The 27,300-nt window shown below is 36.8% G+C and overlaps 1 non-coding gene across 1 annotated transcript; it reads right to left on the bottom strand.

Annotated features, from left to right (window-relative positions):
• Positions 1-22,663: 22,663 nt before the first annotated feature.
• On the bottom strand, positions 22,664-22,736 carry Trnaa-ggc (transfer RNA alanine (anticodon GGC)). Its single transcript has one exon. It is a non-coding gene; the product is annotated as a tRNA-Ala (tRNA).
• Positions 22,737-27,300: the final 4,564 nt, after the last annotated feature.

Here is a 27,300-nt window from a genome sequence, read left to right as displayed (position 1 = left end):
GGTAAAGCAGTAAAGATAAGAAGGTAAATACTCCTTGGGGGAGGGCCTTTGTCCAGCAATAGACGTCATTTGCCTGGAACAAACGAACGAAGCAGGCAAGTATTCTTACTTTTAATGTTGTCCAATAACTACTTAGGCAATCCGATTCCTTTCAAATTAGAATGGATTGGCCAAGCACACAGTTCCACAGTCTCCTGGAATAAGATTGTGGATTCAGAACCTCTGACAGGACAAATTAGCAATTAGTCTAATGAATATGCGGGTGCAAACAGTGTGCCTGTGCACTTAGCTGACTACCTGGGCTAACTAATTGGAGTGCCTACTGTTTTGGATGACGAGACTGTGGACTGTGTCTTCATTTGTCAAAAGGTCCTATGAATATTTATTTATCCATAATTCGACTATATCAACCCTTTGGAGAGGTCACTGTCTGATTGACTGACTGACTCACACAATCATCACGAAATCTCAGAAACTACAAGTGCTAGGAGTCTCAAGTTTCGCATGGGGGTTCCTTTGAGAACGTAGGTGCCTACTAAGAACGGATTTTACGAAACTCCACCCCTAAGGGGGTAAATCGGGATCCACGCGTACAAAGTCGCGGGCGGCCGCTAGTTTGTTTACAAATAAATCCAAGACAGTGATAATTCCAAGATACTTTGTTAAGCTGTGAAAGTTGAGCCAGTTTTGCTCTAAAATTTGACTTTTAGTAGCTTTGAAATCAAATATGTACATTAGCTAACATTACGTCAGTGAAGAAGATATTTAAATAAATAGCAACCGTCTCTACAAAATGTTGTAATCAATTCCATTATTCCTAGATTTCATTAGTGTCCACAGATCTGGGCTAGATGAGCTGGTATTGCTACTATGGTATTTCCTTTTGATCTAGCTGATAAATTTTATCAGCAGCTACCGTGTTTTAGTCTCTATGTTGAAGTAGGTAGGGTATATTGTAGAATGGCAGATTGGCCTATCGGTTATCCGGGCAATTCAGCGTTATAGCCGTAGAATGCTTGGAGACGTCCAATCGCAGTGAAGTCGACGTTCCAACTGCGGGGAACGTGAATTTGAGCGCTAAGACGTTGCTGTAGTAAGTTGTAATAATTTTTAGTTTTTATGCTTTATATTCAGAGATTCGAAACTAATTAAAAATGCTTGTATAGGTGGAAAGTACTTTTAGGTTTGTAAGCCGGAAATTCAAAGTCATCTCCATTATGCAGGTTGCAGAGACTGGTATAAGTAACCGACGAAGTTTTCCACAGTTGTGTGTTGTAAAAACTAGACAAACAAATACTATGAGAAAATACGACAGATATGGCAGCGAAGCTAAACTAACTTATCTTAGGTCATAGTTTGAAATCTGCGTAAATGATGTGATAATTTCAGACAGTAAATATTGGCTGAAAAAAAAACTCACTGACAAGGGCTTTGATCTACTACTTATATTATCATGTGTGTAGTGTGATGTACGGTAGATATAAGTAGTCTGTAGCAAAAAAGGTGGTGCAACACGTCATTTGAATTATCGTTGCCTTCCAACGATTAAACATGTAAAACTTCTTCTTGAATCACACTATCTATCTATTAAAAAAACTGTATCAAAATCCTTTGCGTAGTTTTAAACATCTAAGCATACGTAACTACAGACAATGGAAAGCGACTTTGTTTTATACTATGTAGTGATGTAATGTAGAAAAGTTGTATCTAAATAAATAGATGAATAAAGACCCCCAGCGCCATCTTAGCCCGTCCAAACATTTCCCAGACATCCGTCCGCCGACGACAGTACATATTGTACATGCCCGTTGCGCGGCGTCGAGACGGAACGGAATGTACGGACATTTCCTACGTACTGTACTGTACAGTTGGCTCTTGAAATGTACTCGTACTATTTGACTCAATGCTTTATTTTATTACTAGCTTTCCGCCCGCGGATTCGCCCGCGTGGAATTTTGTATGTCACAGAAAAACTTTATCGCGCGCGTCCCTGTTTCAAAAACCGGGATAATAACTATCCCATGTCTTTTCCCGGGACTATCTCTATGCCAAATTTCATCAAAATCGGTTCAGTGGTTTAGGCGTGAAAGCAAGATAGACATACAGACAGAGTTACTTTCGCATTTATAATATTATAGTAGGATAGATAGTAATAGTATAGATGTTGGTATACAGGGTGAAATTTTGTAATGCCACCTGAAGGGAAAATACTCTTAATGCTGTAGATAGAAAATTATACTCAAAAAATATTTCTTTATTTTTTGAAAAGAAAGAAAACTACATTCAAAGATTTTGTAATCTCTAGGTGTTCATCAAAATCAAGTTGCCAAGGAAGAAGCCCATATGTTCCAGATAACAACATTTGGCTTGGAAGATCTATCCAATTTGGGGTTTGGCATTAGGAGTAGAATACGGAAATTTCACTCTATGTATGTCTCTGCTAGCTCTCAAAATGATTAATTAGTAGCTGATATTGACAATACAAGTGATGGTAGCATAATCATAATATCGTTAAAATCGTTGAGTATGTTTTAGAGATGACTGTACTTGAATCAAAAGAACCCAAGAAGAAGTAAGTAGGTTTTTACAAATACAATGTAATGTTTGCTGTTAGTAGGTAGTAGTAGTATTCAGTTGGTAGAGTTAATTATTATTTGAAATGAATTCTATATACAAGACGCAGGGCAACAAGAAAGCTTTTATTAATTTCAAATCCTATAGAGCTACTCTTATACTATTTCTGCGTTTGTTCTCTCTATGCACTTGGCAATATAAATGATATAAATAACGTTCTCAAATTGGGTTCCGTCGAAAATTTCCCAAACATCTGTCCGGATAGTCTAGACTGGAAACTGGACGTGCCTTCGTTTGATTCGGACAATAACGTTGTTTACGGCTCCTGCATGCCGTGCGAAACACTGGTCGTTAATATTAATTTTATTTTATTTTTGCCTTCTTTAAGGCACAGGTGAGGATAAAAGTATTATATTGCCTTCTAGTTCTGGGCTCTTAAAGAAAATGAAAGAACAATGCTCAGCATATAGAATGGAAAAAAAGTGTTATAAAATTCTATGGCTAAATAGTATTTTGGCAGCCTTACAACGTTATCAATTGAAATATCTACGTAAATTTCGAAAATAATTGAGAGATCGATGTGAAAGCAGCTGAAGACTAGATCGGTTTGTAATAAAGACTTTATGATTTCTAATGCTGGATTTCTATATTCAATCCTAATCTAAATCCGTCCGTCAACTGTCAAATGGACGTAGTTACTTTATGCTACAACGTTCCAACTCACAAGGTGGTCAAAATTGAGTTTTCGTGCCCAAGCTAGGTATTTTGGGTCGCTCTATCTACTGCTGAATATGTTTTTGGTCAAAATATCTGCGGTTTTCGATGTTTTTACATTTTCATATTGTTTTTAAGACTATTTAAACAATATTAAAGTGTAAATGCTACGAATATTTTGGATATTTAATCTAAAACTGAATTCAATTTGACAGTTGTAATCCGGATTTGTACAAGGATCGAATATTGGAAAAAGGCGTAAATGTAGAAGATTTTTTTTACCTAGTCCCTGATCAAGCGGAAAATATTAAATAGGATGACAGAATCACATTACACTTCATCTTTACACAATCCTCAGAACGTGTCCACACTTTGCATGCAATCCACAATTCAATAATCGATTATCCCGACACCAATCGATCCCGATTGAATCGAGTCGGCCCTAAGCGGCGATATCGGCATGCAATTAGGACCGCCTGCGCTTGTACACGTCTTGCTTGGTAGCCTGATAACATAGATTCGAAGGAAATTGACAGAAGGAGATTCACAAATGCTATGAAGAGTAAGGAATCTGTGAAGAGGTTTGTTCAAAATTTCTTTGTTTGCATAGAATAGACTATTTATACAGGGTGTTAGGTAAATGGGTATATGAGCCGACACTAGCCCATGTTAACATGGGCATATAAATGGTATGGTGAAGTCAGAAAATTGATATCTTCATTTTAATTATTTTAATTTTCATACAAATCGGATTTTATAAAATTTATTTTGTATGAAAATAAAAAAAAATATAATGATGATGTTACGGTTAATGTGATAAATTGAAAATTATTAATAATAACCGGTTATTATGAATAATTACCGACAGTCGCGGTAAAAGTAATAAATTAATCACATTTAACAGTGATTATTTAATAATTCAACCTTAGTACTAACAAATTTCATAAAAGAGAACAACATCTTGTGTACGTGCTCGTGTACAGCCAAACTTTTGAACGTTTTGATATCATATATTAATATAATTTGGCATAATGAGTTTGGAATGTTTCTTGCATAATATTACTTTTCCATGATGCCTATAACATAATGTTTTGATTTAAAGTGAAAAATAGGTTAAGGTGCGGCGGGGGTGGCCCTTGGGCCACCCCTAAGCCGCCTATTTAGTTTTATACACACATAAATGACCTCATATTAATCACATTTACCAAATCATGCGGTAATTATTCATAATAACCGGCGATTATTCATAATTTTCACATTTATCACTTTGACCGTAACAATGATACCAAATTTCTGACAAGACTAATAAAAGAAAAATTTTTGCTCTATTTTTTATTTGCTATTGTCCTACAGTCGCCACAAAATCCTATTTGTAGAAAAGTTGCAACTATTAATACATTATTGTTTAAACAATATTATGATCATGCTACGCTACAGCCCAATTGGCTAACTTAATGACAATGAAAAATCTTTATTCAATTTAGACCAATAATTTTGGCACTTAAAGGACGTCGCACATTTATCAACCGGAAAGAGATCGTATCGTAACCGTATCAACTCGAGGTGGTTAGTATTTTTTGTATGAAACTCTATCACACACTAAGGCTGAGTTGCACCACCCAATTTTGACCGTAACTATAACGATAACCGGTGTTTTTTGTATGGAGTTTGACAGATTTTTGACGTTTGTCAAAGTTAAAGTAAGATTGTGCAACCCAGCCTTAAATCCGCACCGTAACGTAAACGCCTCGCCTCGCGATTGACAGCGCTTGAAAGGCGATGACAGCTCGTGAAAGGCGATACGGTGTTGATCCCTTTCCGAGTTGATAAGTCTGCTATGAGCTTAAGATGTCCGTCATCCGCACTTCCTAGCACTATCTTCTACTCTTTATACTAAAACATTTGAAACTGCCACCTATTAAGCTCAAGAGTCAAAACGGTAATGCAAAAGCAAATTAAACGTCGCGACAGAAATTTATTATACTTTTTCTTTACTTTATTTGTAGTCCGAATAGACTTTCAATTACACTGGAGACATTATGCTCAGCTTCAAAGTAAGAATTGGAATAAATTGTGAACATTATTGTTTTGTGCACGTTAACCGACGTTTTCGAATAAAGGACCCACTGCTGTGCGTGGTTGTCTTGTAATGCAGTGTAATTAACATAAAGATGGCCCGTTTTGGTGGTAAAATGTGTAATACTGATAAGATTTGTTGTTTTTACTGTATATCCTACAAAATTTTTGTATTCAAATTCAATAATGTTAATACTATTAGAAAAGCGAAAATTTGGGAGGATGGACGGATGTGTATATTACGATTTTAAATAAACTTTATAATGTTGACCTTTTATCAGATGAATTAAAAACTGTCGAAATTTAGGTTCGCAAGAAAAGCTGCAAGGAAAAATTATAAAGCCACAAAAGAGGCTGCGCTGCGACACTTCCAGTGTATGAAGGCAATGAATCGTAACATCTAAAGGCATACACTGATTAGGTAAAACTACTACTGCTTATCGCTGCTTACTTGTGCATGTATTTTACTGGTGAACCAAACAAAAGTTTGGATATTTATTTCAAACCCAACCAGGGCAGGTTGAGTAGGCCCAAAGGAGAGCTGTCTTGTTTACAACCTCAAGTTTAATCAGAAGAATGCATGAAGAGTTCGTAGTATGAATTTTTCCTGCGTTGAATAAGAAAGCAGGTAACAGTTCTTTAAATATATACCTACAAGATCATAGTAAAAAATTACGAGCAATTTATCTATTTTGAGTTATCTGTATCTGTGGATGACATATTTTGAGCCAATTGAAAGTTTAGTCGCCGAGCGCGATCCGCACTCGAATGTCATCGTCCGCACCAGTTGTTAACATTGTTTGTTATACTTGACGCGTTTGCGGTGCTCGTACAGTGTGATATGCGAGAGAATTTACCATTTTTGGTGGTTTTATTAATTAGTGATGAAATACAAGGAAGATAGGCAAATGACAACCAACAACCGTTTCAAAAGATTTGGAAAGATCTCAAATCAATGATCAAAAAATACCAGACAGATTTCGTAGCATCTTAGAGGAGGGTTGACTCCAAATGAAATGGAGGTAAGCAGAAGAAGGCATTACTTACATAAGAAAGAATACTGATGGCACAAAGCTTAAAACAATCTACAAAGATTAAATAATCTTACTTTTCGAAACTTTCAAAATTTTATTACAAGGTTGTTTTAAAAGGTAAAGAACCTTTTATAATAATGTTCTGAATCCGATTTAGTATTAAATCTACACATGCTTCGAAGTCCTACAATAAACTAAGTATGACTTTATCAACATATTTGTAAATTCGATTCTTGCAGGAACGAAACACCTAAGTACTTCTAGATCAAACTGCTAAAACATACATTTCTGACCAGTATCATTCCCTGTACAGACACCACATTCAACGCTATGCTTTTGATGCGTGAAATGACGTCTAATTAACGAGCTGCAGGTCATTAGGTGCTATTGATATGACGTATTTACGCGACGCGGCCGAACTGTATGATGATGAAGTGTTATGCCAGGGATGGTGAACTTATGGCACGATGGCAAGCGCCACAATATTTAAAAAGAGGTTCCTACCAAAAGCCAACAATCACAAAATTCACTATGAAATTAAAATTTGTAGTAAATGACGTGTTCAGTATGAGGGCAATCGTATTTGCCCTCAGCAGTTGCTGCCACTGTGAAGTCATATCACTCGCCAGTAGTGCCACCTGCATGATACCTCACATTGATTAATACTATCAATGAAGGGTACCACTATTTAGATTAGTAAAACTTAGATGTTATTTGATGGTACGTCTATGACTATATCAAAAAGTTTTGTTAGAAAAAAGGCACGTTGATACATAAAGGTTTGCCATCCCTGTGTTATGTCACGGTCCATTGGTATCGAATTCACTGGCCGTAATGAGAATACTGTTTCCGTTGCATTGTTTTGATAGTAGTTATAATAATACACATAGAGTGGTTATTAGTCAATTGTTTTTGGGTAATTAAACATTATTGGGCTGTTGAGTATCAATAAATTAACATAAATATTATAAGGCAGCAGGATCGTGCAGTTAAAGTATAATTTGCGCTATTTTAATTAGAATACATCATCATCATCATTTAAATAATAATTATTATCATTTCAGCCATAGGACGTCCACTGCTGAACATTTATAGGCCTTCCCCAATGATCTCAATAATGACCGGTTGGTAGCGGCCTGCATCTAGCGCCTTCCTGCTACCTTTACGAGGTATCTAATCAATGACGTCATAATAATATACAAAGCAAATGTTAGTTGTAACATTAGCAGAAAACCGTCAAAAGCCGTATACCACGTGACTTTACAGCCTCAAAGACAAACGATACGAAAGTATTGTGACGTTACAACGACTGTTTAACGACTGTGTCTAATTTAGCACTATTGATTATTTCCCATCCATTTGCTATCAAAGAAAACACGTAAAGCACCATAATAGCAAAGATTAAGTCGGCATTCGCTAAATAACTTCATAAAAGTAACATAAAATGCTTAATTTATGGTGCGTTGTGCAAGTTCAAATAAAAGCGAGTCGCCAGCGGGATAGGCTAAAGAGAACAGCCAGGACACCGACAAAATCAAAAATCTAATCAAATCAAAAATATTTATTCAATTTAGACCACAAGTGCCATTTATGAACGTCAAAATGTAGAAAAAAAAAATTACATGTCTCCTTATCTTTTGGGCCCTACCAGCGCTTCGGGACAAAAACTACTACTTACTTAAAAATGACAAAAAAGAGAAATGGGAATTAATAGCGCCGTTTACTATCAGATATCACACAGATATTATGAAAAAATATCATTGCCATTCCAAACTAATAAATTAGATTCACGTAAAGTATCACGTGCCAAATAATTAACATGATAACACTTTAAAATTACACTTCAACGCTAAAAACGAAGATAAATATTTTCAGCAAATATTTCGATTTTAAATGCTATCATCTACCATCACATGCTTCAGAACTTTGCATACATTTAATTTAACTTAACTGTCAATACCTAATTACTGTCTAAAACATTAAGGGAGGCCTTTGTCCAGCAGTAGGTAGACGTCATTCGGCTGAAATGAACGAACCTAATTACTGAACATTAACCATTTAAAGTGAACTAGCCGCACTCGTCAGCCTGTGTCCCTGCAATGACGTTTACGCGGCTGTAAACAGTTTATGTTGGCCATTGGCACTGACATAGGCACAATACTGATGGCGCAGATTCAATGGAACAGTTAAAACTTAGCAGACGCTTGTCGGACCGACGGTTCTTAATAAAGTAATGCGGAGACAAAAGCCGCATTTGTCATGCAAGTGCGACTTCCTGGGTGGAAAGTGTGTGAAAACGTGGGTAGAACTGTTGGAAAGTATAAGTAGGTAGTAATAGTGCCATGTGTTGTCATGGTATTTGTATTACAACTGTTTGGAGAGTCGCCAGCACATCGGACTATAGATTTTTGTGTCGTAATATCACCTATAACGTACTACGGAACAGAATTAATTTAGTTTGTACTATCGCCCATAACATTGTTAGAAGTCGTCTCCGTGGTGTAGTAATAACTAGTAGTTATAGATAACGACTTCTACCTATAGGTAGACAGAAGATTTTATTTTCAAGTGGAACACACAAACTGAAAATCGTTTCCCGATTCAGTTTCTGAAGCCACATCCGTAGGTTTGATTGAGCCATCTAAGACCCTAAGGTAGCTTATAAATGTGTGACGACAGGACTGTAGTGACTTCAGTCTTGGACCAAACCAAGTAGAAGAATATTGGAAATAGCAACAAATACAAAGATAATAAGTATTATCGCTTTAACTTTTGAATTAAAGCTTTTTATTAAAAATAATCAAAGCTATCCCCTGGGGTAACTCTGAAAGAATTCAGGTATCGTCAAATAATTTGATACCATAATTACTCCAAATTACACAACCTCGGTCCCAAACGTATACTTATGTTTATTCCCACTAATCCTTTAATACCTTGACGGATCCCTCAAAATCATAGAGCTGTAACAATCCGAATGGAACCTCTAATCAAGGAACCCCTTAATCCCCCGGTATCAATGGGGTTGATTGCAAACACCCTGCTTCGAAAAGTGCAATTTTGTAGCCGAGATTATGGCTTGAAGATTGCAATTTGCGTGTAGTCTCAAAGGATTTTGTTTGGAAATGCTTATAAGAGGTGTATTCATATTCAATTCAATGTTAACACTTGATAGTCGTGTTTTCCTACCCACCAAATCGCATTAACGCGGGAAACTTTTTTATAAGTCACCCCCCCACCCCCCACGCTGTAAATATCATGGCGACAAGCAACGGAACTGTGGACGCCAATAAAACACTAATTCTTCCTTGTAAGGTCCAGTTTCCATTAACAAGCTGAGCTATTTAATTAACTACAAAGTAATATAGTCCTTAAAATTATGATAAAACAGGAAGGGTGCCCATAATTGGTAGGTACCAAAAAGATTGACGAATTTTAACCAAGCTAGACCCAATTTTGACTGTGCTGCTTTAAAAAAAAAGTTTTAAATAAATTGTGTGCTGCTATTTTACACGGCGAGAGGATGTGGCACTACCTAAAATGTTACAAAGTATTGAAAGATGGAAGATATTTTATGCTGAAAAAATACATGAAAAATGCTTTCAGGCTAAAGAAAATAATAAAAACTCACCTTTCCGCCTGCAGCAGCGATGTCAGCCGTAGACTCGTAGATGGTGTGTCCGCAGCCGAGTGAAGCACCTGAAAAGATGAAAAGCACTGTAAGCTTTATAAGTTTTTGGGGCTTTTGTTGTTATTGTCAGTGGTGAAAAAGGTATATTTGGGACGTGTACAAGTGCCCTGGAAAAGGCCTAAGTAATGATTTGAATTTTCATTGCACTTTATTGATGTCAAGTGACCCTTAACCGCCTCTGTGGTCTAGTGGTAAGACCACCTGCTTCAGACGCAGAGCAGAGGTCCCGGGTTCGATTCCCAGTGGGAGCAGATTTTCTGTTCGGTTTGGTTGGTGGTAGGGCTTGTTCTAAGTCCGCCTGGCTAGCTACCACCATCTTGCCTAAGTCTGTCGCCATAACAATAATGTTAACAGCATTGTTGTGTTCCGGCAGATAGAGGTAAGATATCCAGTTCCTCCGTGGTTGAGGATTCCGGGTGAAGCTCGCTTCCACCTTCGGCCTGATCATCACTTACCATCAGGTGAGATACAGGGCAAGAGCTTCCTCGTTGTGGATAAAAAAAAGTGATAAACATGCACAGTGAGCAAAAAATCGTCATGATCATCACTTAAAAAAAATTGAATTTAAAGTTCCCGTTGTTTAGTCTTTTTAATTGTAACTAAAATATACACAAATCAGGTATTACAGTTTCTGAGATTTCGTGATTAATCAGTGAGTGGTATTTTATTTTTAAAACCCCTAAAAGTCTACAATCCCCAATAAAAATATTTGCTTACTTCACTTAGGGCGATCAAATGTAAATGTCTACTTGTGTAAAATTTATAGTTGACGTAAATAACACCTACTTAAGTTTTAATTGTCTTTATTCGTGCAGCTCTAACTAGAAAACCGTCCTTATATCCTTAGACTGGACGAAACAGGAAATTAACTTTCTCCTTCTCGCGTGACAAGTTTATTAAGAATACTTTCTTTATTTATCCTTTTATTTCGCTTGTTTCATTAAACCGACCCGCCGGGACGATTCTTTACGACCTCCATTATTTTTTTAATACTCTTGTTGTTTGGATTTTATAAAGCACCCTTTATTTATGTAGTGATAAACATAGACGTGTTTAAAAGACGATTGTGTGTTTATCAAAAATCATTTGCATACATGGGACAAGCTAAATTTCCGAATCACTTGAAAATTTCGTTTGAGAAAAGAATTTGTTGATAATTTTGTGGTAAAAGTTGCGGGAAGAACCTGGATGCGGGCACCACAGGACCGTTAATTATGGAAAGCCTTGGGGGAGGCCTTTGTCCAGCAGTGGACGTCATTTGGCTGAAACGAACGAGCCAACGAAACTGTAAGGGTTACAGCTTTAAGAGAGGTATATGTAGTAAGTACTTATGTATTTAGTACAAGCATTTACAGCCTGTTGGGGACGATGGGAAAGCCTCTATTTAATAGAACTGATTTCATGAAAACTATGAGACTAATTTGAAAATTATAAATAACTTGAAATGGTCGTGGGTTAAATTACCGCCTTAGGCAGTTCGATTTTTTCAATTTATTTATAATTTTCAAATTAGTTTGAGATGCGACTCGCTAAGAATTAAATAACTATGAGACTAAATTAATAAACCACTATTTCAATTCTTCTCTTATAAAAAAAAAATGACAAAAAAGAGTAGCAAAATTATTATAGATCACCTCCCTTGAAATATCCAACATCCAAGACAAAGATAACGATGGTCCGTTTCCAGGGAGCATTCGCAGCAGTTCCAGAAACACGTTAAGTTGATTTACCGTCCGGAAACGCTTGCTCCCCGCATAACTCCTAAACGCTGCTCTCCATAGACCACTAAACTTAAACGACTTAGATTTTAAGGTGAGTATAAATCCTGGCTGGAAAGACGGTTGTACTAACGGTAGTTATATCATGAGACATTTAAGAAAAAAAAGAACATGAATTCGAACTTCAAAAAAAAAAACCGAAATCGGCATATGAATGCAGATTAGCCACTGAATACAAACACCAGTCACAGTTTACTGTTTGCAGTTCATCAGACTATAATTTTTTATGGAAAAATGGTACCTACCTATGAATCATGAATTATGAACGACTTAGTGTTTAACTTGATTTGCTATCAAGAACAATAAATTGTTAATGTCTTGATACTTTTTAACGCCATTTTATTGAATGATGTGATATCTTAGACCTCATCGTCATTCAATGTTTGAATTAGCTTCTATCAGTTGCTTCATGCAAGTTACGATAAAATAATCAGGTTGTAATTTAATGTAGGTATGTTACAATAGTAAAGTTTCATAAAAAACCGTCCATTGGTTTAAGTTATAGAAGTAACAAACACCAAACGCAGTGTGGGACGTCCACCTACAAGGTGGACCGACGACATCGTAAAGGTAGCAGGGAAGCGCTGGACGCAGGCCGCTACCAATCGATCAATTAGGGGAGGCCTATGTTCAGCAGTGGACGTGCTATGGCTGAAATGATGATGATGATGAAACACCTTTTTACTCATGTTTTTTTATTAATAGAGATTTTACACTAACTGATTACCTAGTCTGGTAAGAGGTATGTTAATACAGAACATCCATAAACACAAATACTGACAACACCGAAAAAGGACAAGGATTTCTTGTCTGCCACCAGAACCCAGATTTCCACGGACACCACAATGTGCGACTGCAACAAATTGTTGAGCATTTACGACGGCAAAGTATAGGTTTATGTCGTATTCAATGCCATGGATGTTGCGATGTTGCAATATTGTAAAAGTCAACGGCTCACTGTGAGATTTCGAGAATTGAGGCGATAAAACTTTGTTATGCAGTTGGGGAACAAACTTTTTGGTGCTTTTCAATAATGTATTTTGGTCCTATTAAGAATAATTCAATAAAGAATCATAGAATTTTCAAATCTCTATACTTAACTACTTACTTGTACACGAATTCAAAGTGCACAAAATTTTGATCTTGAATTTCGTTATCTGAAACCCTTCAGTACGATTTTCTTTTAAGTTTCTTTCAAAATAAGTAGTACAAGAGAAATCTGAAAAAATCGTTTACTGTATTTAAAACGAAATATTTTTGATCTACTGCTTGTTATAACAGATTATATTTATATAAGTACCACTTGTAGTTTTAAGGCTCTATACAAAAATTCACCTCTTAGGTAAAATTGGTACAAAAATTACGCTAAAAGAGCGTTACCGAAATACTCATAATAACACACTGGGCGCTGCTCATAAAAAAAAGAAGATCAAATCGCATTCTAAATTTAAATATTCGTTAATTCAAATCAAACAAATCTCGCTGACTGCCAGCGTTTATCCGCAGCGTTTATTCCGGGAAAAAAGACAAAGCTGCGCAATTCGTTCCCATTACCCGCTCACTGATATTAATTCCGGTATTACAGAGAATTCGCTCCACGGCACTCCGGAAAAGAGCACTTTTTGTACTACCCTCATTTGTTTCAATTGGGAGTTGATGAGTTATGTACTTTCGGCAGCGAACGCAATAAGGTTCTTGTAAATATTGATTCTGAAAATGCATCATGTATTTTATTTTTACTTTATTTTATTGGACAATCAGTTGACTCAAGCCAATTCGTTTGTTTGTTTCAGGCCAAATGACGTCCACTGCTGGAGAAAAAATTTCCACAATGACCGATTCAGGTATCCGCCGTCAAGCCTATTACTTAAATTCTACCTAAAGTAGGGAGAATTTGCACAGTAATTTTTAAATTTGTGTGCCCTATCTGGAAATTGAACCCTGTAGATCTGGTTCCAGAGACTCCAAATCTCTAACTAAACAATACATAGACTAAAGTCACACCTTAATTCTGATTTTGCAAAATGAAAGATACATTACGTGTGTTCGAGGCCTTTGCTCATTAATGTGGTTCATTTTGATACAATTAGTGCAAACGAGAGAAAATACGCTAATCAATTTTGATACTTTTACCGTACAAGGATCGTGAAGTGCCACTTAACTGAACAGTGATACTGCAACACTTTAACGCGTTTTACTTAATTATGTTCTCACGAACTCTGGGAAACGGGTCAAAATTATCGAAGGGAAATTGGAAGTTTTATGAACTTCACTTAATTCTTTAGATTACTTACAGGTATAAAGTCTTTTATAAAATAAATTTAAAGGTAACTTGACCACAATCTCACCACACTTGTCTTGAGATGAATACCCAAAATTAAATCAGTTACATAAAAAAATGAGACTGCGCAAGTATTTATTTACTGTCGTCGGTCCACCTACAAGATGGATTGGTGGATAAACGACATCGTAAAGGTAGCAGGGAAGCGCTGGACGCAGGCCGCTACCAATCGATCAACGTGGAAAGCATTGGGGGAGGCCTATGTTCAGCAATGGACGTCCTGTGGCTGAAATGATGATGATGAAGTATTTATTTCTAAGGATATCAAGAGTTCGGATCCTGTATTACTGTATATCCTTAGTTGATATTAATTCTTTGAAAATTAACCAAGGATACAGTAATAAGGGATCCCGGAACACTGTCGTGTGAACACACATTTATGTTTTTTGAAATTCTTATTACAGATTCGAACGAGTCGGTTTTTTTGCGGGACACTGCAAACGGGATGTTCGAGTGTTATTAAACGGGATTCTGCTAAAAGCTCTGATATCTCCGTGGGAACAAGTCCTATGCCGTATTATCTTGATTCATTATTGATTGTATTTATTGCAGATCCTATTACATAAAATAATATGCTTTGATAAATATTGAATGTTTATTTACATGACTATGTCATAACAATGAAAAACACGCGTTGCTAAGCAACCATAAAGAAGGTCAGACATGACACGCCTCCGCCGCGATTCCTGGCTGCGGCACTGCTGGCACCAGTGGCGCCGGCAGCAGCTGGTCCAGATGGCGCGTCCAGGTCAAACCGCCGTCCGTACGCACGACATAGTGCAGCTTGCCCAGGCGCTGTACCACTGTGGCAAATGTCCACTTCTGAGCGGAGCTTCCGTAGAGTCTAGCTTGCACTCTGTCTCCACAAACAAAATGTCTTGTATGTAAGGCCAATGTGTCATTAGTTCTCGATGGAGTGACTGGTGGGGTTTTGAGCATAGTATGAAGTCTAGTCCTTACTTCTCGGCCAAACATGAGCTCGTAAGCTGAGTGTCCACTAGCGCCAGGGGTACGCCTCAGTCGGTATTTAATCTCCAAGAGTTTATCCGTTAAGTCGCCTCTCTCCCCCGCCATTGAACGCAGTGCTCTCTTGATGGTCTGTACGAATCTTTCAGCTTGGCCGTTGGACGCTGGGTGGTATGGTGCAGTTCTTCGGTGTGTGAATTGGCGGCCGTTGTCTGAAACTAATATGTGAGGTATTCCGAAAGTGACAAATAATTCATTTAATCTTTTTATGCACCATGAACTTGTAGTGGTTTTTGTAGGGATTATTTCAACCCATTTTGAAAATGCGTCAACGACAATGAAAAGATAGTGTCCATTTGATGGACCTGCGAAGTCGATATGAAGTCTTTGCCATGGGCCGTTTGGTTCTTCCCAGTGATGAATAGGAGCTCGAGTTGGTTGATTCTGTTCTAAACGACATGCTCTGCAAGATTTTACCTTATTTTCTATATCTTTGTCTATGTTCTTCCAATAAACATAGCTACGAGCTAGTAACTTCATTTTCAGAATACCAATATGGCCCGCATGTAATTCGTTTAGTATCTGCATGTGTAAGTTTTTTGGAATAAATACTCTGCTTCCTTTTAAAATACAATCATTTTGTAGAGTAAGTTCATTATCTTTGTACCCATAATGTTTCAGAGATCGTCCTGATTTCAGCGCTTCTAGTATTGGCTTAAGTTCATCATCTTTAGCAGTTTCACGAGCGATGACTTGCGGCCCTATCTCCAGTGTGTTAATTTGCTGTATTTGGTACGCGCAATGCTGGTCTATTGAATTTTCTTTGACATTTTCTACAGGAAATCTGGATAGGTAATATGCATTGGAGTTATTCTTTGAAGTTCGGTATTCAATATTGTAATCGAATCCAGATAAAAAATGTGCATAATGAAACAATCTCATGGTGCTGAGGGCTGGCAAGGTTTGGTTTGGGTGAAAAATTGAAGTTAATGGTTTATGATCAGTAATTAGTGTAAACTTTCGGCCGTAACAGTAATGGAAGAATTTCTTTAACCCCCAATGTATAGCTGTTGCTTCTTTGTCAATTTGACTATACTTCTTTTCACTTGAAGTTAAAGATCTCGATGCAAACGCGATTGGCCGTTCGGATCCATCAGGGTATCTGTGAGAGAGAACAGCTCCCAATCCGAGCGGTGACGCATCAGTAGCTAGAACAAGTGGCCTGGCTGGATCAAAATATGTCAATACTCTTTCGCTGAGAATTTCTTTCTTTATATTATCAAAACTGGTCTGGCATTTCGAATTCCATATAAATTCCGTTCCTTTCTTTAGTAGTTCATTCAGAGGGTTTGTAATTGCCGTTAGATTTGGTATAAATTTATTGTAGTAATTTGCCATGCCGAGGAATGTACGTAATTCATTAACGTTTTTCGGTGGTTTAGTTTGACATATGGCTTTTACTTTGTCTATGTTTTTGTGTAAGCCATGTTCGTCAATAGTGTGACCTAGGTAGTTAATACTGCGTTTAAAGAAGTGGCATTTTTCTTTATTCACTCGCAGATTGTTTTCCTTAAGTTTTAAAAGAACTTCTTTCAATCGTTGACATAATTGACTTTCAGATGATCCTTGAATAATTATGTCATCAAAGAAACATTTTACTCCTCTTAGTCCTTGAAGCAGTTGGTCCATAAATCTTTGCCAAAGACTTGGTGCTACTTTTACTCCAAACATTAGTCTATTAACCTTGTATGTTCCTTTATGTGTGCTAAGGGTTTGTAGTAAGGCGCTTTCTTCGTCCATTTCCATATTTAAGTATGCTTGCGTAATGTCAAGTGTACAGAAAATTTTGCCTCCATTCATCTCCGAGAATATGTCTTCAATTATTGGAATCGGATATTTTTCATCTTGGATAACTTTATTCAATGTTATCTTGTAGTCAGCGCAAAGTCGAATTGACCCATTAGGTTTTACAATTGGAACGATCGGCGTACCCCATTCAGAATGGTATATTTTTGTAATTACGCCTATTTTGCAAAGGCGATCTATTTCTTCATCTACTTTCGGTTTAAGAGCGTAAGGGATTCTTCTAGGTTTTATAAAAATTGGTTGTGTGTTCTCTTTTAAGTTAAGGTGTGCCTTGTAGTTGGGAATTTTACCAAGATCAGTTTGGAATACAGAAGATGCAAATTCCTCCAACAATTGGTCTAATATATTATTTTGAGGTACTGATTCAACTAATCGAACATCTGCTAGTTCAATGTTTAATTCTTTCATCCAGCTTCTACCAAATATTGGATCAACATTTTTGTCAATAATATACAGTTTACCATAGAAATTTTGGTTTTTGTAAATTCCTTTGATGTAAACGACTCCATAAGGTTTAATTATTTCTCCGGTGTAAGTTCTCAGTTTCATATCAGTTTTGAAAATCTTTTTATTAATATTCAGGGCATTGTAGTCGGCAAGGGACATCGATGACTATGAAGCACCCGTGTCAAATTCCATCTTAATTGTTCTATTTTCTATGGTGATAGTAATCATATATCTTTCTGTGACTTCACTTTTGATGAGGTTAATATCAGCTATGCTTTCATCACTTACAGAATTCAAACCTACATCAATCTGGTTCGTCTGTGTCCGTTTCAAGCATACTCTTGCCAGATGTCCTACTTTTTGACATTTTCGACATGTAGAGTTGATTGCTCCGCATTCATTTGCACGATGATCAGGCTTCCCACAGCGAAAACATTTACCTGATAGGTCTTTAATTGACCTCGGTGATTTTCGATTCATATTCTGTATCGCTGGTTTTTTATTAGAACTGATTATCTTGTTGATGCAGTCTCTGTTTTACCCAATTCATTTGCTGAAGCTATTTGTAATAATTTAGTAAAAGAAGATGTGTCCGGTTCTTGTAATATTTTCGTACGAATTTCGCCATCTTTAAGTCCTCGTATAAATGTAGAGATAGGAAGCTTTCTGCGGTAGTTTTCTTGCAATTCATGCATTTGAATTTACAATTTGATGAAAGTTTCTTAAGTTCTGATGCGTATATTGCAATGGTTTCATTTTCTTGTTGTATTCGGGAAATAAATTTGTGTTGTAGAGCCCAAACGCTGGGTTTAGGGTCGATATACTCGTCCAATATTGCGGTAAGTTCTTCATAAGTTTTATGTAGTGGATCATCTGGTGCACATAGATCATATAGTTTCTCATGAAGTTCTGGTGGTAATGTAGATAGCAGAATGTATATTTTTGTTCTAGGCTCAACGATTTTGTTTATTAGAAAATATACCATCAATCTCTTATTAAAATTTCGGAACGACTCTTTTTCGTGTAATGGTTGAAATTGTAATTTCGGTACATGTCCAGTTGCAATGTTTGTAATCGGAGCTGTATTTAGTGATTGCTCATGAATAGATCTATTATTTGTACGTAATTTCAAAAGTTTCGTTTTTAAAGTAGTACATAATTCTTCTATTTCGTACCTTTGTTGAATTTCCTGTTCTAATAATTCCTCGTCCACTTGAGATTCTATTTCTTCTTGTGTTTCTAGTATTTTTTGTAATGTATTTTCCAATGACTGTAGTCGTGATTCAATCTCTTCGTTACATAAGTTTTCATGCAGGTTTAGGTAATTTTCTGTTCTTGTAAGGGTTCCTCGTAGTGCAGCTCGCACTCTGGTGTAGTTTTTATTTGAAATCGGCATCCTGTCGCCAATTTATTACATAAAATAATATGCTTTGATAAATATTGAATGTTTATTTACATGACTATGTCATAACAATGAAAAACACGCGTTGCTAAGCAACCATAAAGAAGGTCAGACATGACAGATCCTATAATAATTCCTAAAAGAAAATCCCTTGGGACTACCCTCTGATATGCAGGTTATTTGGGATGTATTTCTGTTTCAGTCTGTTTTTTAATTTTCTTTTACGAACTCTTTGGATAGGGAGTTATTACTTTGGCTGTTTGCCAACTAGCTCCGCGGATCGAACTAGATATCGGTGCATCCAATGCAGGTTCATTGATGGTTCTATGGGAATCCTATTTTTGTAAATAGCAATTTTAATGAAAATTTTATCCTATTCTGGTAACACCGGTGCTGGGCTTTAGGCTAGTACCTAGCAATGGTGTTACCAGATCTGTCGCCAAGACTACCAATATGATATGTGAAAGTTTGTGAGGACATATGGATTTTTTTACTCTTTCACACAAAAACAACTACACGGATTTTGATGACATTTTATTGTAGGTATTTTAATGTTTATTTATGTATTAGAATAGGATAGTATTATAATTTTAAAAGGTATCGAGAAAATTGGCACAATAATAACGATAAGTCGGTAATCAAGAAAGTCGGTCTTTCTGTGACAAACTGAATTTCATCTGAGGGAATTTGCGGGCAAAATCTGTGACAAACTGAAATGGAAAACAAAAAAGTTCTCCTCAAAGACTTGATCTAAACTCTAACCACTTGGCTACAGAGGCGTTTCAATCACACGAACCGCACGCATCCAGCAGTCTTCCGTTCAATCAACTGCTCTAATAGTACACACGGTTGTGAGTGCCAATCAATACCTCCGACTAGAGTGCAATCGCAACAAAAGGGCGAGGGACCAAAGGTAAATATCGGGGAATACAGTGCGGGTAATTTACCAATTTACCCTAACTGTGTTGGCTTCGGAAAGACCACTGAGGCTACGAACTTGTCACGAAAATATAAGATGCCCGAAATATTTGAAAAATCTTATATTTGATTCCTTCAAGGGACTTCAAGGGACATCTTCTGTGGAAGCTCGCTCTATCATAGATCGCATCTGCTGGTGAGATTGTTATCGATAGCTAGCTTTAGCTAAATTAAAAAATAATAACGCTTAAAGTGTCTTAGTCACGATTCGAAGGGTACTTCAAAACGCTATTAATCGTATTTCAGGCCTTTACTCATAACGTGGTTTTTGAATGGGTGACGGTAACAAGCAGATCTGTAAATTACAAGCGATGATCTTAGGGGATACCTACTTTCAATAGCTTATTTGACTGAAGAAATCAACAGTTAGCATGAAATATTAATTGATTTTAGCTGTCAAGGACAGGATTTAAAAATAAATTTAAAAACAAAAAATAAAGATGTCAGACTTTTGAAAAAACGAAATAAGGATTTTCATTTTTGCTTTCTTCATATTATAATAACAAATGTAGATAATCATTAGTAACTACAATAAGGCCTCTGAAAGCATCATTTTACTCGTAGATCGTATCCCTATTTGTAATAATTCTGAAGAAGATGCCGCAAAAAATGTCCCAAGTCCGCACTCACCGCAGTGATTACACGGTAAAATTTCCAAACAGTATTGTTGATGCATGACTGCCGATACGGCGGGCGTGTCCGCAGAGTTCACAAATTAAATGACCAGATATCAAATCGATATGGTCATGTCACCCCTTCGATAAAGCGGAACGACGCGGGACGCATGTCAAATGGTTTTACTAAATACGCGTTTTGTATTGTGTGTTTTATGACACATATTATCATTAAGGTGAGTATAGAATAGAGCACTGTAACAGAACAACGAGCCGCTCTATGAAATGTTCTAGTGTCAGTGTCAGTGACATCCTTTCACGAAATAAACATTGTACATTTTTACCTGTATTGAAACAGTTGCATTCGTAAGAACGTTACCTTACATTGAAATGCTTTAAATGGACTCACCTTTTTAGTGAGGTTTAAATTTTCAGAAAAGTTCTACAGGTAGCAGATTTATATGTAGAGCGAGCTAGATAACTTCTTACGATGCCTTCAGTAGGTACTGAACGTAAGTATGGATTTATAATAATGATGAATATGTAAAAGAGAAGATTTTTAAAGTAAAAACTCAGTTAAGAAGCTATAAGTTACTGAAATAATATTGGACTAAAAGATCGTCATAGTTTAATCTGTAATTTCAGTTTCAATTTATAAAAATGCAATATAGTGTTCAACCTCAATAAGACCAATACCAATATCTTATGTAGATAGTACTGTACTTGAATCGTTTAAGATAAATAATGTTATCGACTTTCTTATGGTAGGTAAGTAAATTAAGTTTTTATGTTGACATTACACCACAATAACGAATAATAGCGGTACATAACCATCGCCCAAAGCTGTTTATCAAAGTGATTATGCGAATATGCAAAATATGGTGCCAATTTACTTGTGTTTTAAAAGACGCATAAAATTACGTGTTTTTATTATGCTAAATTGGTGCTGTCTTATTTACCTTTCATTAAAGTTGACATTCTGAACGGACTTAAAAATTTTTAACATGCATTTTCAAGGCATCATTAAATTTTAATATAGTGATTATGCAATTAGTAAGAAACCTTCAGAAACTTGTAGGTGTACAAGTAGGTAAGTTTTACGTTCATAATATTGCTTGTATAATTAATGAGATTTTTGCATTTCCTATGCTAACCTTAAACATGATTTCACTTAAAACACTAAACGCTTCAATTAAGTTGAACTAACGATCTCTCACATCCTGATGCTGAATATTCACTCCTATTGATACCTACGAAACCAGAACTATAGTACCTACGTAAGCGTGGTTTTATTTTATTTTAACTAGCCGTACATGCAGAAAAGTAAATCCCAACTATATATATATATATATATATATTATATATTATATATTATATATTATATATTATATATTATATAATTATATTATTATATATTATATAATATTATAAATGCGAAAGTAACTCTGTCTGTCTGTCTGTCTGTCTGTCTGTCTGTCTGTCTGTCTGTTACGCTTTCCCGCTTAAACCTCGCAACCGATTTTGATGAAATTTGGCATAGAGATAGTTTGAGTCCCGGGAAAGAACATAGGATAGTTTTTATCCCGGTTTTTGAAACAGGGACGCGCGCGATAAAGTTTTTCTGTGACAGACAAAATTCCACGCGGGCGAAGCCGCGGGCGGAAAGCTAGTACCTAAATAAATAAACAGGCTAGTTAATTGTTTAGTCGCGACCACGGCTATAGCAATATAGCCAAAATGTTAAGCTATAGTACCTAAACTTACATTCAACTGTTGCATATCAGACTTAGATTACTCTTTTTTTGGAAAACATGCTACACTGATTAACTTGAACTTGCTAAAGTACTTAAATTGCGTTGGAGCTCTCAGATTTAAACGCGAAAGTGTAAAAGGTTATAGTTGTAGACAACTTTCTATCTCAAAAATAAAAAATAATTTACGCAAATATGTGCCCTAATCGAGCGTTAAGAGGCATAATCCGAAACTGCTTCAGCTGCGCGTGGGCACGCGGCGAAAACAAACAAAACGATATTCAATCCACCCTCCTACTGTAAGCAATCACTTGATGGCAGGGAGCCGATGGGCTGTGTGGCTGGAAAACGAGCGTCAGAATATAAATAAAACTAGGGTCAAAACTTAATCAATCTCAAGAAATTTTTTAAATAAACAACTTGAAAAATCGAACTGCCTAAGGCGGGAATTGAACCCACGACCTTTCGCTTGCCGGGCGACTGCTCTTCCAACTGAGCTACTTAGACACTGGATTTACTTAATTCAATTCAATTCCCGCTTTAGGCAGTTCGATTTTTTCAAGTTGTTTATTTAAACTTTAGTTTGAGAAGCGACTCTGATCGCTATGAAATAATAACGAATCTCAAGCAAACATAAATGTAAAAAAGGAGAGCCAAGTTCAATACAAAAATTATGCTTGGTACTTAACGTACTACAATAATTTCACTTTACGATTAACGAGAGGTTTTGTCCCCTCACTAGTGCACAGACTAAAAATACGTTAATGTCAGTTGGCTATATTTATTTTGTACGTATGTTTCAGCTGAAGTCTAAAGAATTCTATTTTACATCTGATCGCCATCGCCATCGTGCACGCGGGCTGCACGCGTTTGTTTGGCCGAACCTTAATAAATTATGTTATTTTTAATCTGAATTTTGACGTAAAATGGTATTCAAATCGATTGTATCAAATTGTTCTTGGCCACAAAGCTACGGAGACATAGGTTAACCTCTTGAAATGTTTAAGTTTATTATAAGGTATTTTGCTAGTGGCCAGAGAGAGGGCCTAACCAAGGATGAATTTTTTTTTCAAGTAAATTATGTCAAACTATTAATTTTATTTGCATCTTAAAATCCCTCGCGCGCGTGACCGCTAACTTCGTGGCCCTACTCACCCCCGCACTCGAATGCGACGTGAAGGTACCGCGACTGACATATCCGAAATCGCAGCGACATTCTCCTTAAACGTCTTACGTACGATGCTTTGATACTGACATTCCAACCCCCTACGTTATACACACTCTTATCCTGTACACCATAAAGCATAATTTGGAACGGCATATAATACCAATATTGAGCCGCATACGTGGACTGCAAACGCTATTTTCGTTGTTATCAGTTACAACTTTAACACTATAAAAATAAGGACTAGACTTGTGTGTTTTGGAGGGCATTTATAGGGTGCCAATGTGGAAATATTAGTGAAAGTTTAGGATTCGGAGTAAAGTGACAGATTCGATTTTAAGTTGTTTACTCTGGGGTGATGCTGGGGTTGGTTTCATTTAGCAATGTCTGTTTATCTAACGAGTTAGTGAAAGATAGACGGTAAGAATCATCAATTAACACGCTACAAGATTATGATGTAGTAAAACAGGCCAAATAAAACCGAATTATAATAGGATTTGGAGCAAGTTTCTGGAGTGGAGGCCTCGTACCGGAAAGCGCAGTGTCGGACGTCCACCCACAAGGTGGACCGACGACCTCATAAAGGAAGCAGGAAGGCGCTGGTTGCAGGCCGCCATCAACCGGCCATTGTGGAAATCATTGGGGGAGGCCTATGTTCAGTAGTGAACGTCTTATGGCTGAAAGGATGATAATGATGACGACTAAATGGGTCCCCCAATGACCCACGTAGGTACCCACAAGTTGCACTGACGACCAGGTAGGCGCTGAATGCAGGCCGTTGCCAACCGGCCGTTATGGAAATCATTGGGAGAGGCCTATGTTTAGCATTTAGTCGAAATTAGGATAGAATCTCATCTGTCACATTTAAAAAAAAGATCTACTAAATTCTCTTGTATTAAATAATTGTCTACTTCTCAATCCTAAACGAAGTTTTATTTTCAATTTCGCTATAGTGTCTCTACCGTACGTTTCCCCCTTGAATTCACCCCGCGTCAGCCGTCAGAGAGCCACTTATTGGAAGTAGGTACTTTACAATTGAAAATGTTAAATTCGAGAAGTGAACAAAATGTATTGAGTAAAAATTTTTGGGTAAATTAGTATTTTTACGATACTATAAAAGTAAAAAAAAACCTTCAACAATCACTAATATTATTTAAACACTTGTAAAGACAAAACCGAAATAAAGCTGTGTTTCAGTTACCTGACCGGCTGAACCGATTTTGATGTGACTTCCAATGGTGATGATGTTTCATAAACAGTAACTTTGCTAGACTTTTATTGTAGAAAAATAAATTCAAAGCATTTAATAAATACTAACTTAATCTACAATCCAGTTTTAAGGGATTAATAATGCAGGATCCCGCAAAACTGGACTGTCGTGTGAACACACTAAGGCTGGGTTCTACCATCTTACTTTAACCTTAACAAACGTCAAAAATCTGTCAAACTTCATACAAAAAACACCGGCTATCATCAAAGTTACGGTCAAAGTTAGGTGGTGCAACACTTGTTTTTGGAATTCAAATTTCAAATTCAAACAGTTCGGTATTTTGCGGGACACTGCAAACGGGATGTCCATAGGAATGGTATTATGGTAATAATTTAAAACACGTAATACTACTTAACGGGATTCTACAAAAAATAGTTCCTGCAAAAAACGGGTGAAAGAGCCCTAAGAAGGTTCCTATTCCATCCCTCATCTCATCCCGTGAACTTGCCCTTTCCCCCGCATTGCGCTGCATTCAAACTGTTGCACTTAAGCGCCGGATTGGATGGGGGAACGCATACAAATGCAGTGTTTACTGTCTGGCGCTTTGATGGACCTTTTCAGGTTTACAGTGCATTTTTCCTACGTACAAAGAAGTATGTAGATAAGCACTAATGTATAATGGACTGAAATGACGCATCTGTTTTAAAAATGTGAGTATAAGTACGAAATTTGTGAATTAGAAATTAGTTTTTGCTTAGAAATCAATTGACGCCCGTATTCACTAACATTACTATGAGGTATCACAGTGCGCGTAGACGCACAGGGTGACACACGAACCAATCACAGAGCTCTATTCAACGCTGTGCGTTCGGTGTTCTATTTCGTGCCATAAAGTTTAAAAAAAAACTTCAAATCTCACGTAAAAAAAGCTACTATAGAAGAAAATCTGCATTTGAAACCTACCTACATTTTACTTACTACGTTGTAACAGTCAAATCTTTTTGAAATGGAGGAAATATTGCACAAGTAAGTAGGTACGTAGGTACCTAAAGATCAGATCTCAGCCAACTACACAACATAGGTGCGTATAAACACATTTTGAGCACAAAATATTCGATGGAAATGCACGAGCTTATAACTTTATACCTAAGTACTCGTACCTACATAAAAATGTTCAAGCAACAAAAAAAAAGTGTTATAATTATTGGGTACAAACATCAACGATTAAATAATATTATAATAAAAAAAAACTTTATTAAAAACAAGCTTTTTCCTGAAATGCGGTTGTACCTACTAAAACGAAAAAAATAATTGTATGCTTGGTTCAAAGAATATCGAAAGCTTGTATCGCGTGTGGAATTTATTCCTCTTTTTTTTTCAGTTTGCGCTACCAGCTTTCGAAATTCTTTGAACCAAGCATACAATTATTTTTTTCGTTTTAGTTCAACTGCATTTCAGGACAAAGCTTGTTTTTAAAAAAGTTTTGTTTATTATTGTTTTAAAAGGGCACAAAGAGTTTATCTAACCTTTAGCATCAGACGCTGATTCCGACGCCGCGACGTCCGATGAAGCCAGTCTCTTTGCTCCTTGGTTGTGGGTCCGGAGGAGAGCAGCTGCGTGACCGACGTAGCCCAGCAGTGGGCAACTAGCTGAAATAATCAAAAATCAAAATCAAAATCATTTATTCAGTTTAGACCACAAGTGGCACTTATGAACGTCAAAAAAATAAAAAAATAAAAGGTAGCCCTTATGGGGCACTTTACATGTCTCCTTATCTTTTGGGCCCTACCAGCGCTTCGAGACAAACATATTTTATGGCAAGTGCTGAGAAGAAACGCCGGAACAAACTCAGTCACCACTTATTGCCAGGAATTATCTAACGGCAAGAATAGTCAAATTTAAGTACATCAAATATGTGCAGACTGAACTGACCACGCATCCTTGTCATCAATATAGTCTCGAACCTTGTAGTACCCTTTGGACATAAGGGTATTTTTTATATGTATCTTAAATGATGATGATGACATTAAATAGTTATCATAATTTAGACTTATGCCCGTTTTCACCATCAATCCTTATTTTGTAAGTGACCCCTATGGTGACACATAATAGGCAGGCATACCAGTATACCAGGCCGTTACCAATCGATCAACTTGGAAAGCATTGGGGGAGGTCTATGTTAGCAGTGGACGTCCTATGGCTGAAATGATGATGATGATGATTACCAGTATACCTACAGTTCACACGGCATCATCAAGCCCCTAACTAAGCAAAGTGGGTAAAATGTAAGACAGTTTGATTGGTGGCATTATAAAATAATATTGTCATTTACTATTTTATGTAAGCAATACCAGCCACTTAGGTATACTTAAAAACTTCAAGAATCAAAGCAGTAAGAAACACCAAGTTTGTAGACAAGCTAGGAAAATCAATAAATAAAAATTTAAACTAACCTTATGCTTTCTTTTGATTAATTTCGTTGGGGGTCTAATGACAGTTTCACTTTACCCCGGGACGAACTTGACCTTCACTGGTTGGGTTTTTGTAAGCGGTCAAGTTGTAGATCCTGGCTACAGGAGTCGCAGCGGTGGGAACGAGAGGTGGTGAATAGTCCCGTAACCTTAAGTACTAGATGTTGACACCGACGTCTGTTGGAGAAAGCCACTTTGCCGCTCGGCTGCTGATCACCGGTGGTT

Source organism: Ostrinia nubilalis, chromosome 4 (assembly GCF_963855985.1).
Source record: "Ostrinia nubilalis chromosome 4, ilOstNubi1.1, whole genome shotgun sequence".
NCBI lineage: Eukaryota > Metazoa > Arthropoda > Insecta > Lepidoptera > Crambidae > Ostrinia > Ostrinia nubilalis.
This window is presented reverse-complemented; position numbering and strand designations above follow the sequence as displayed.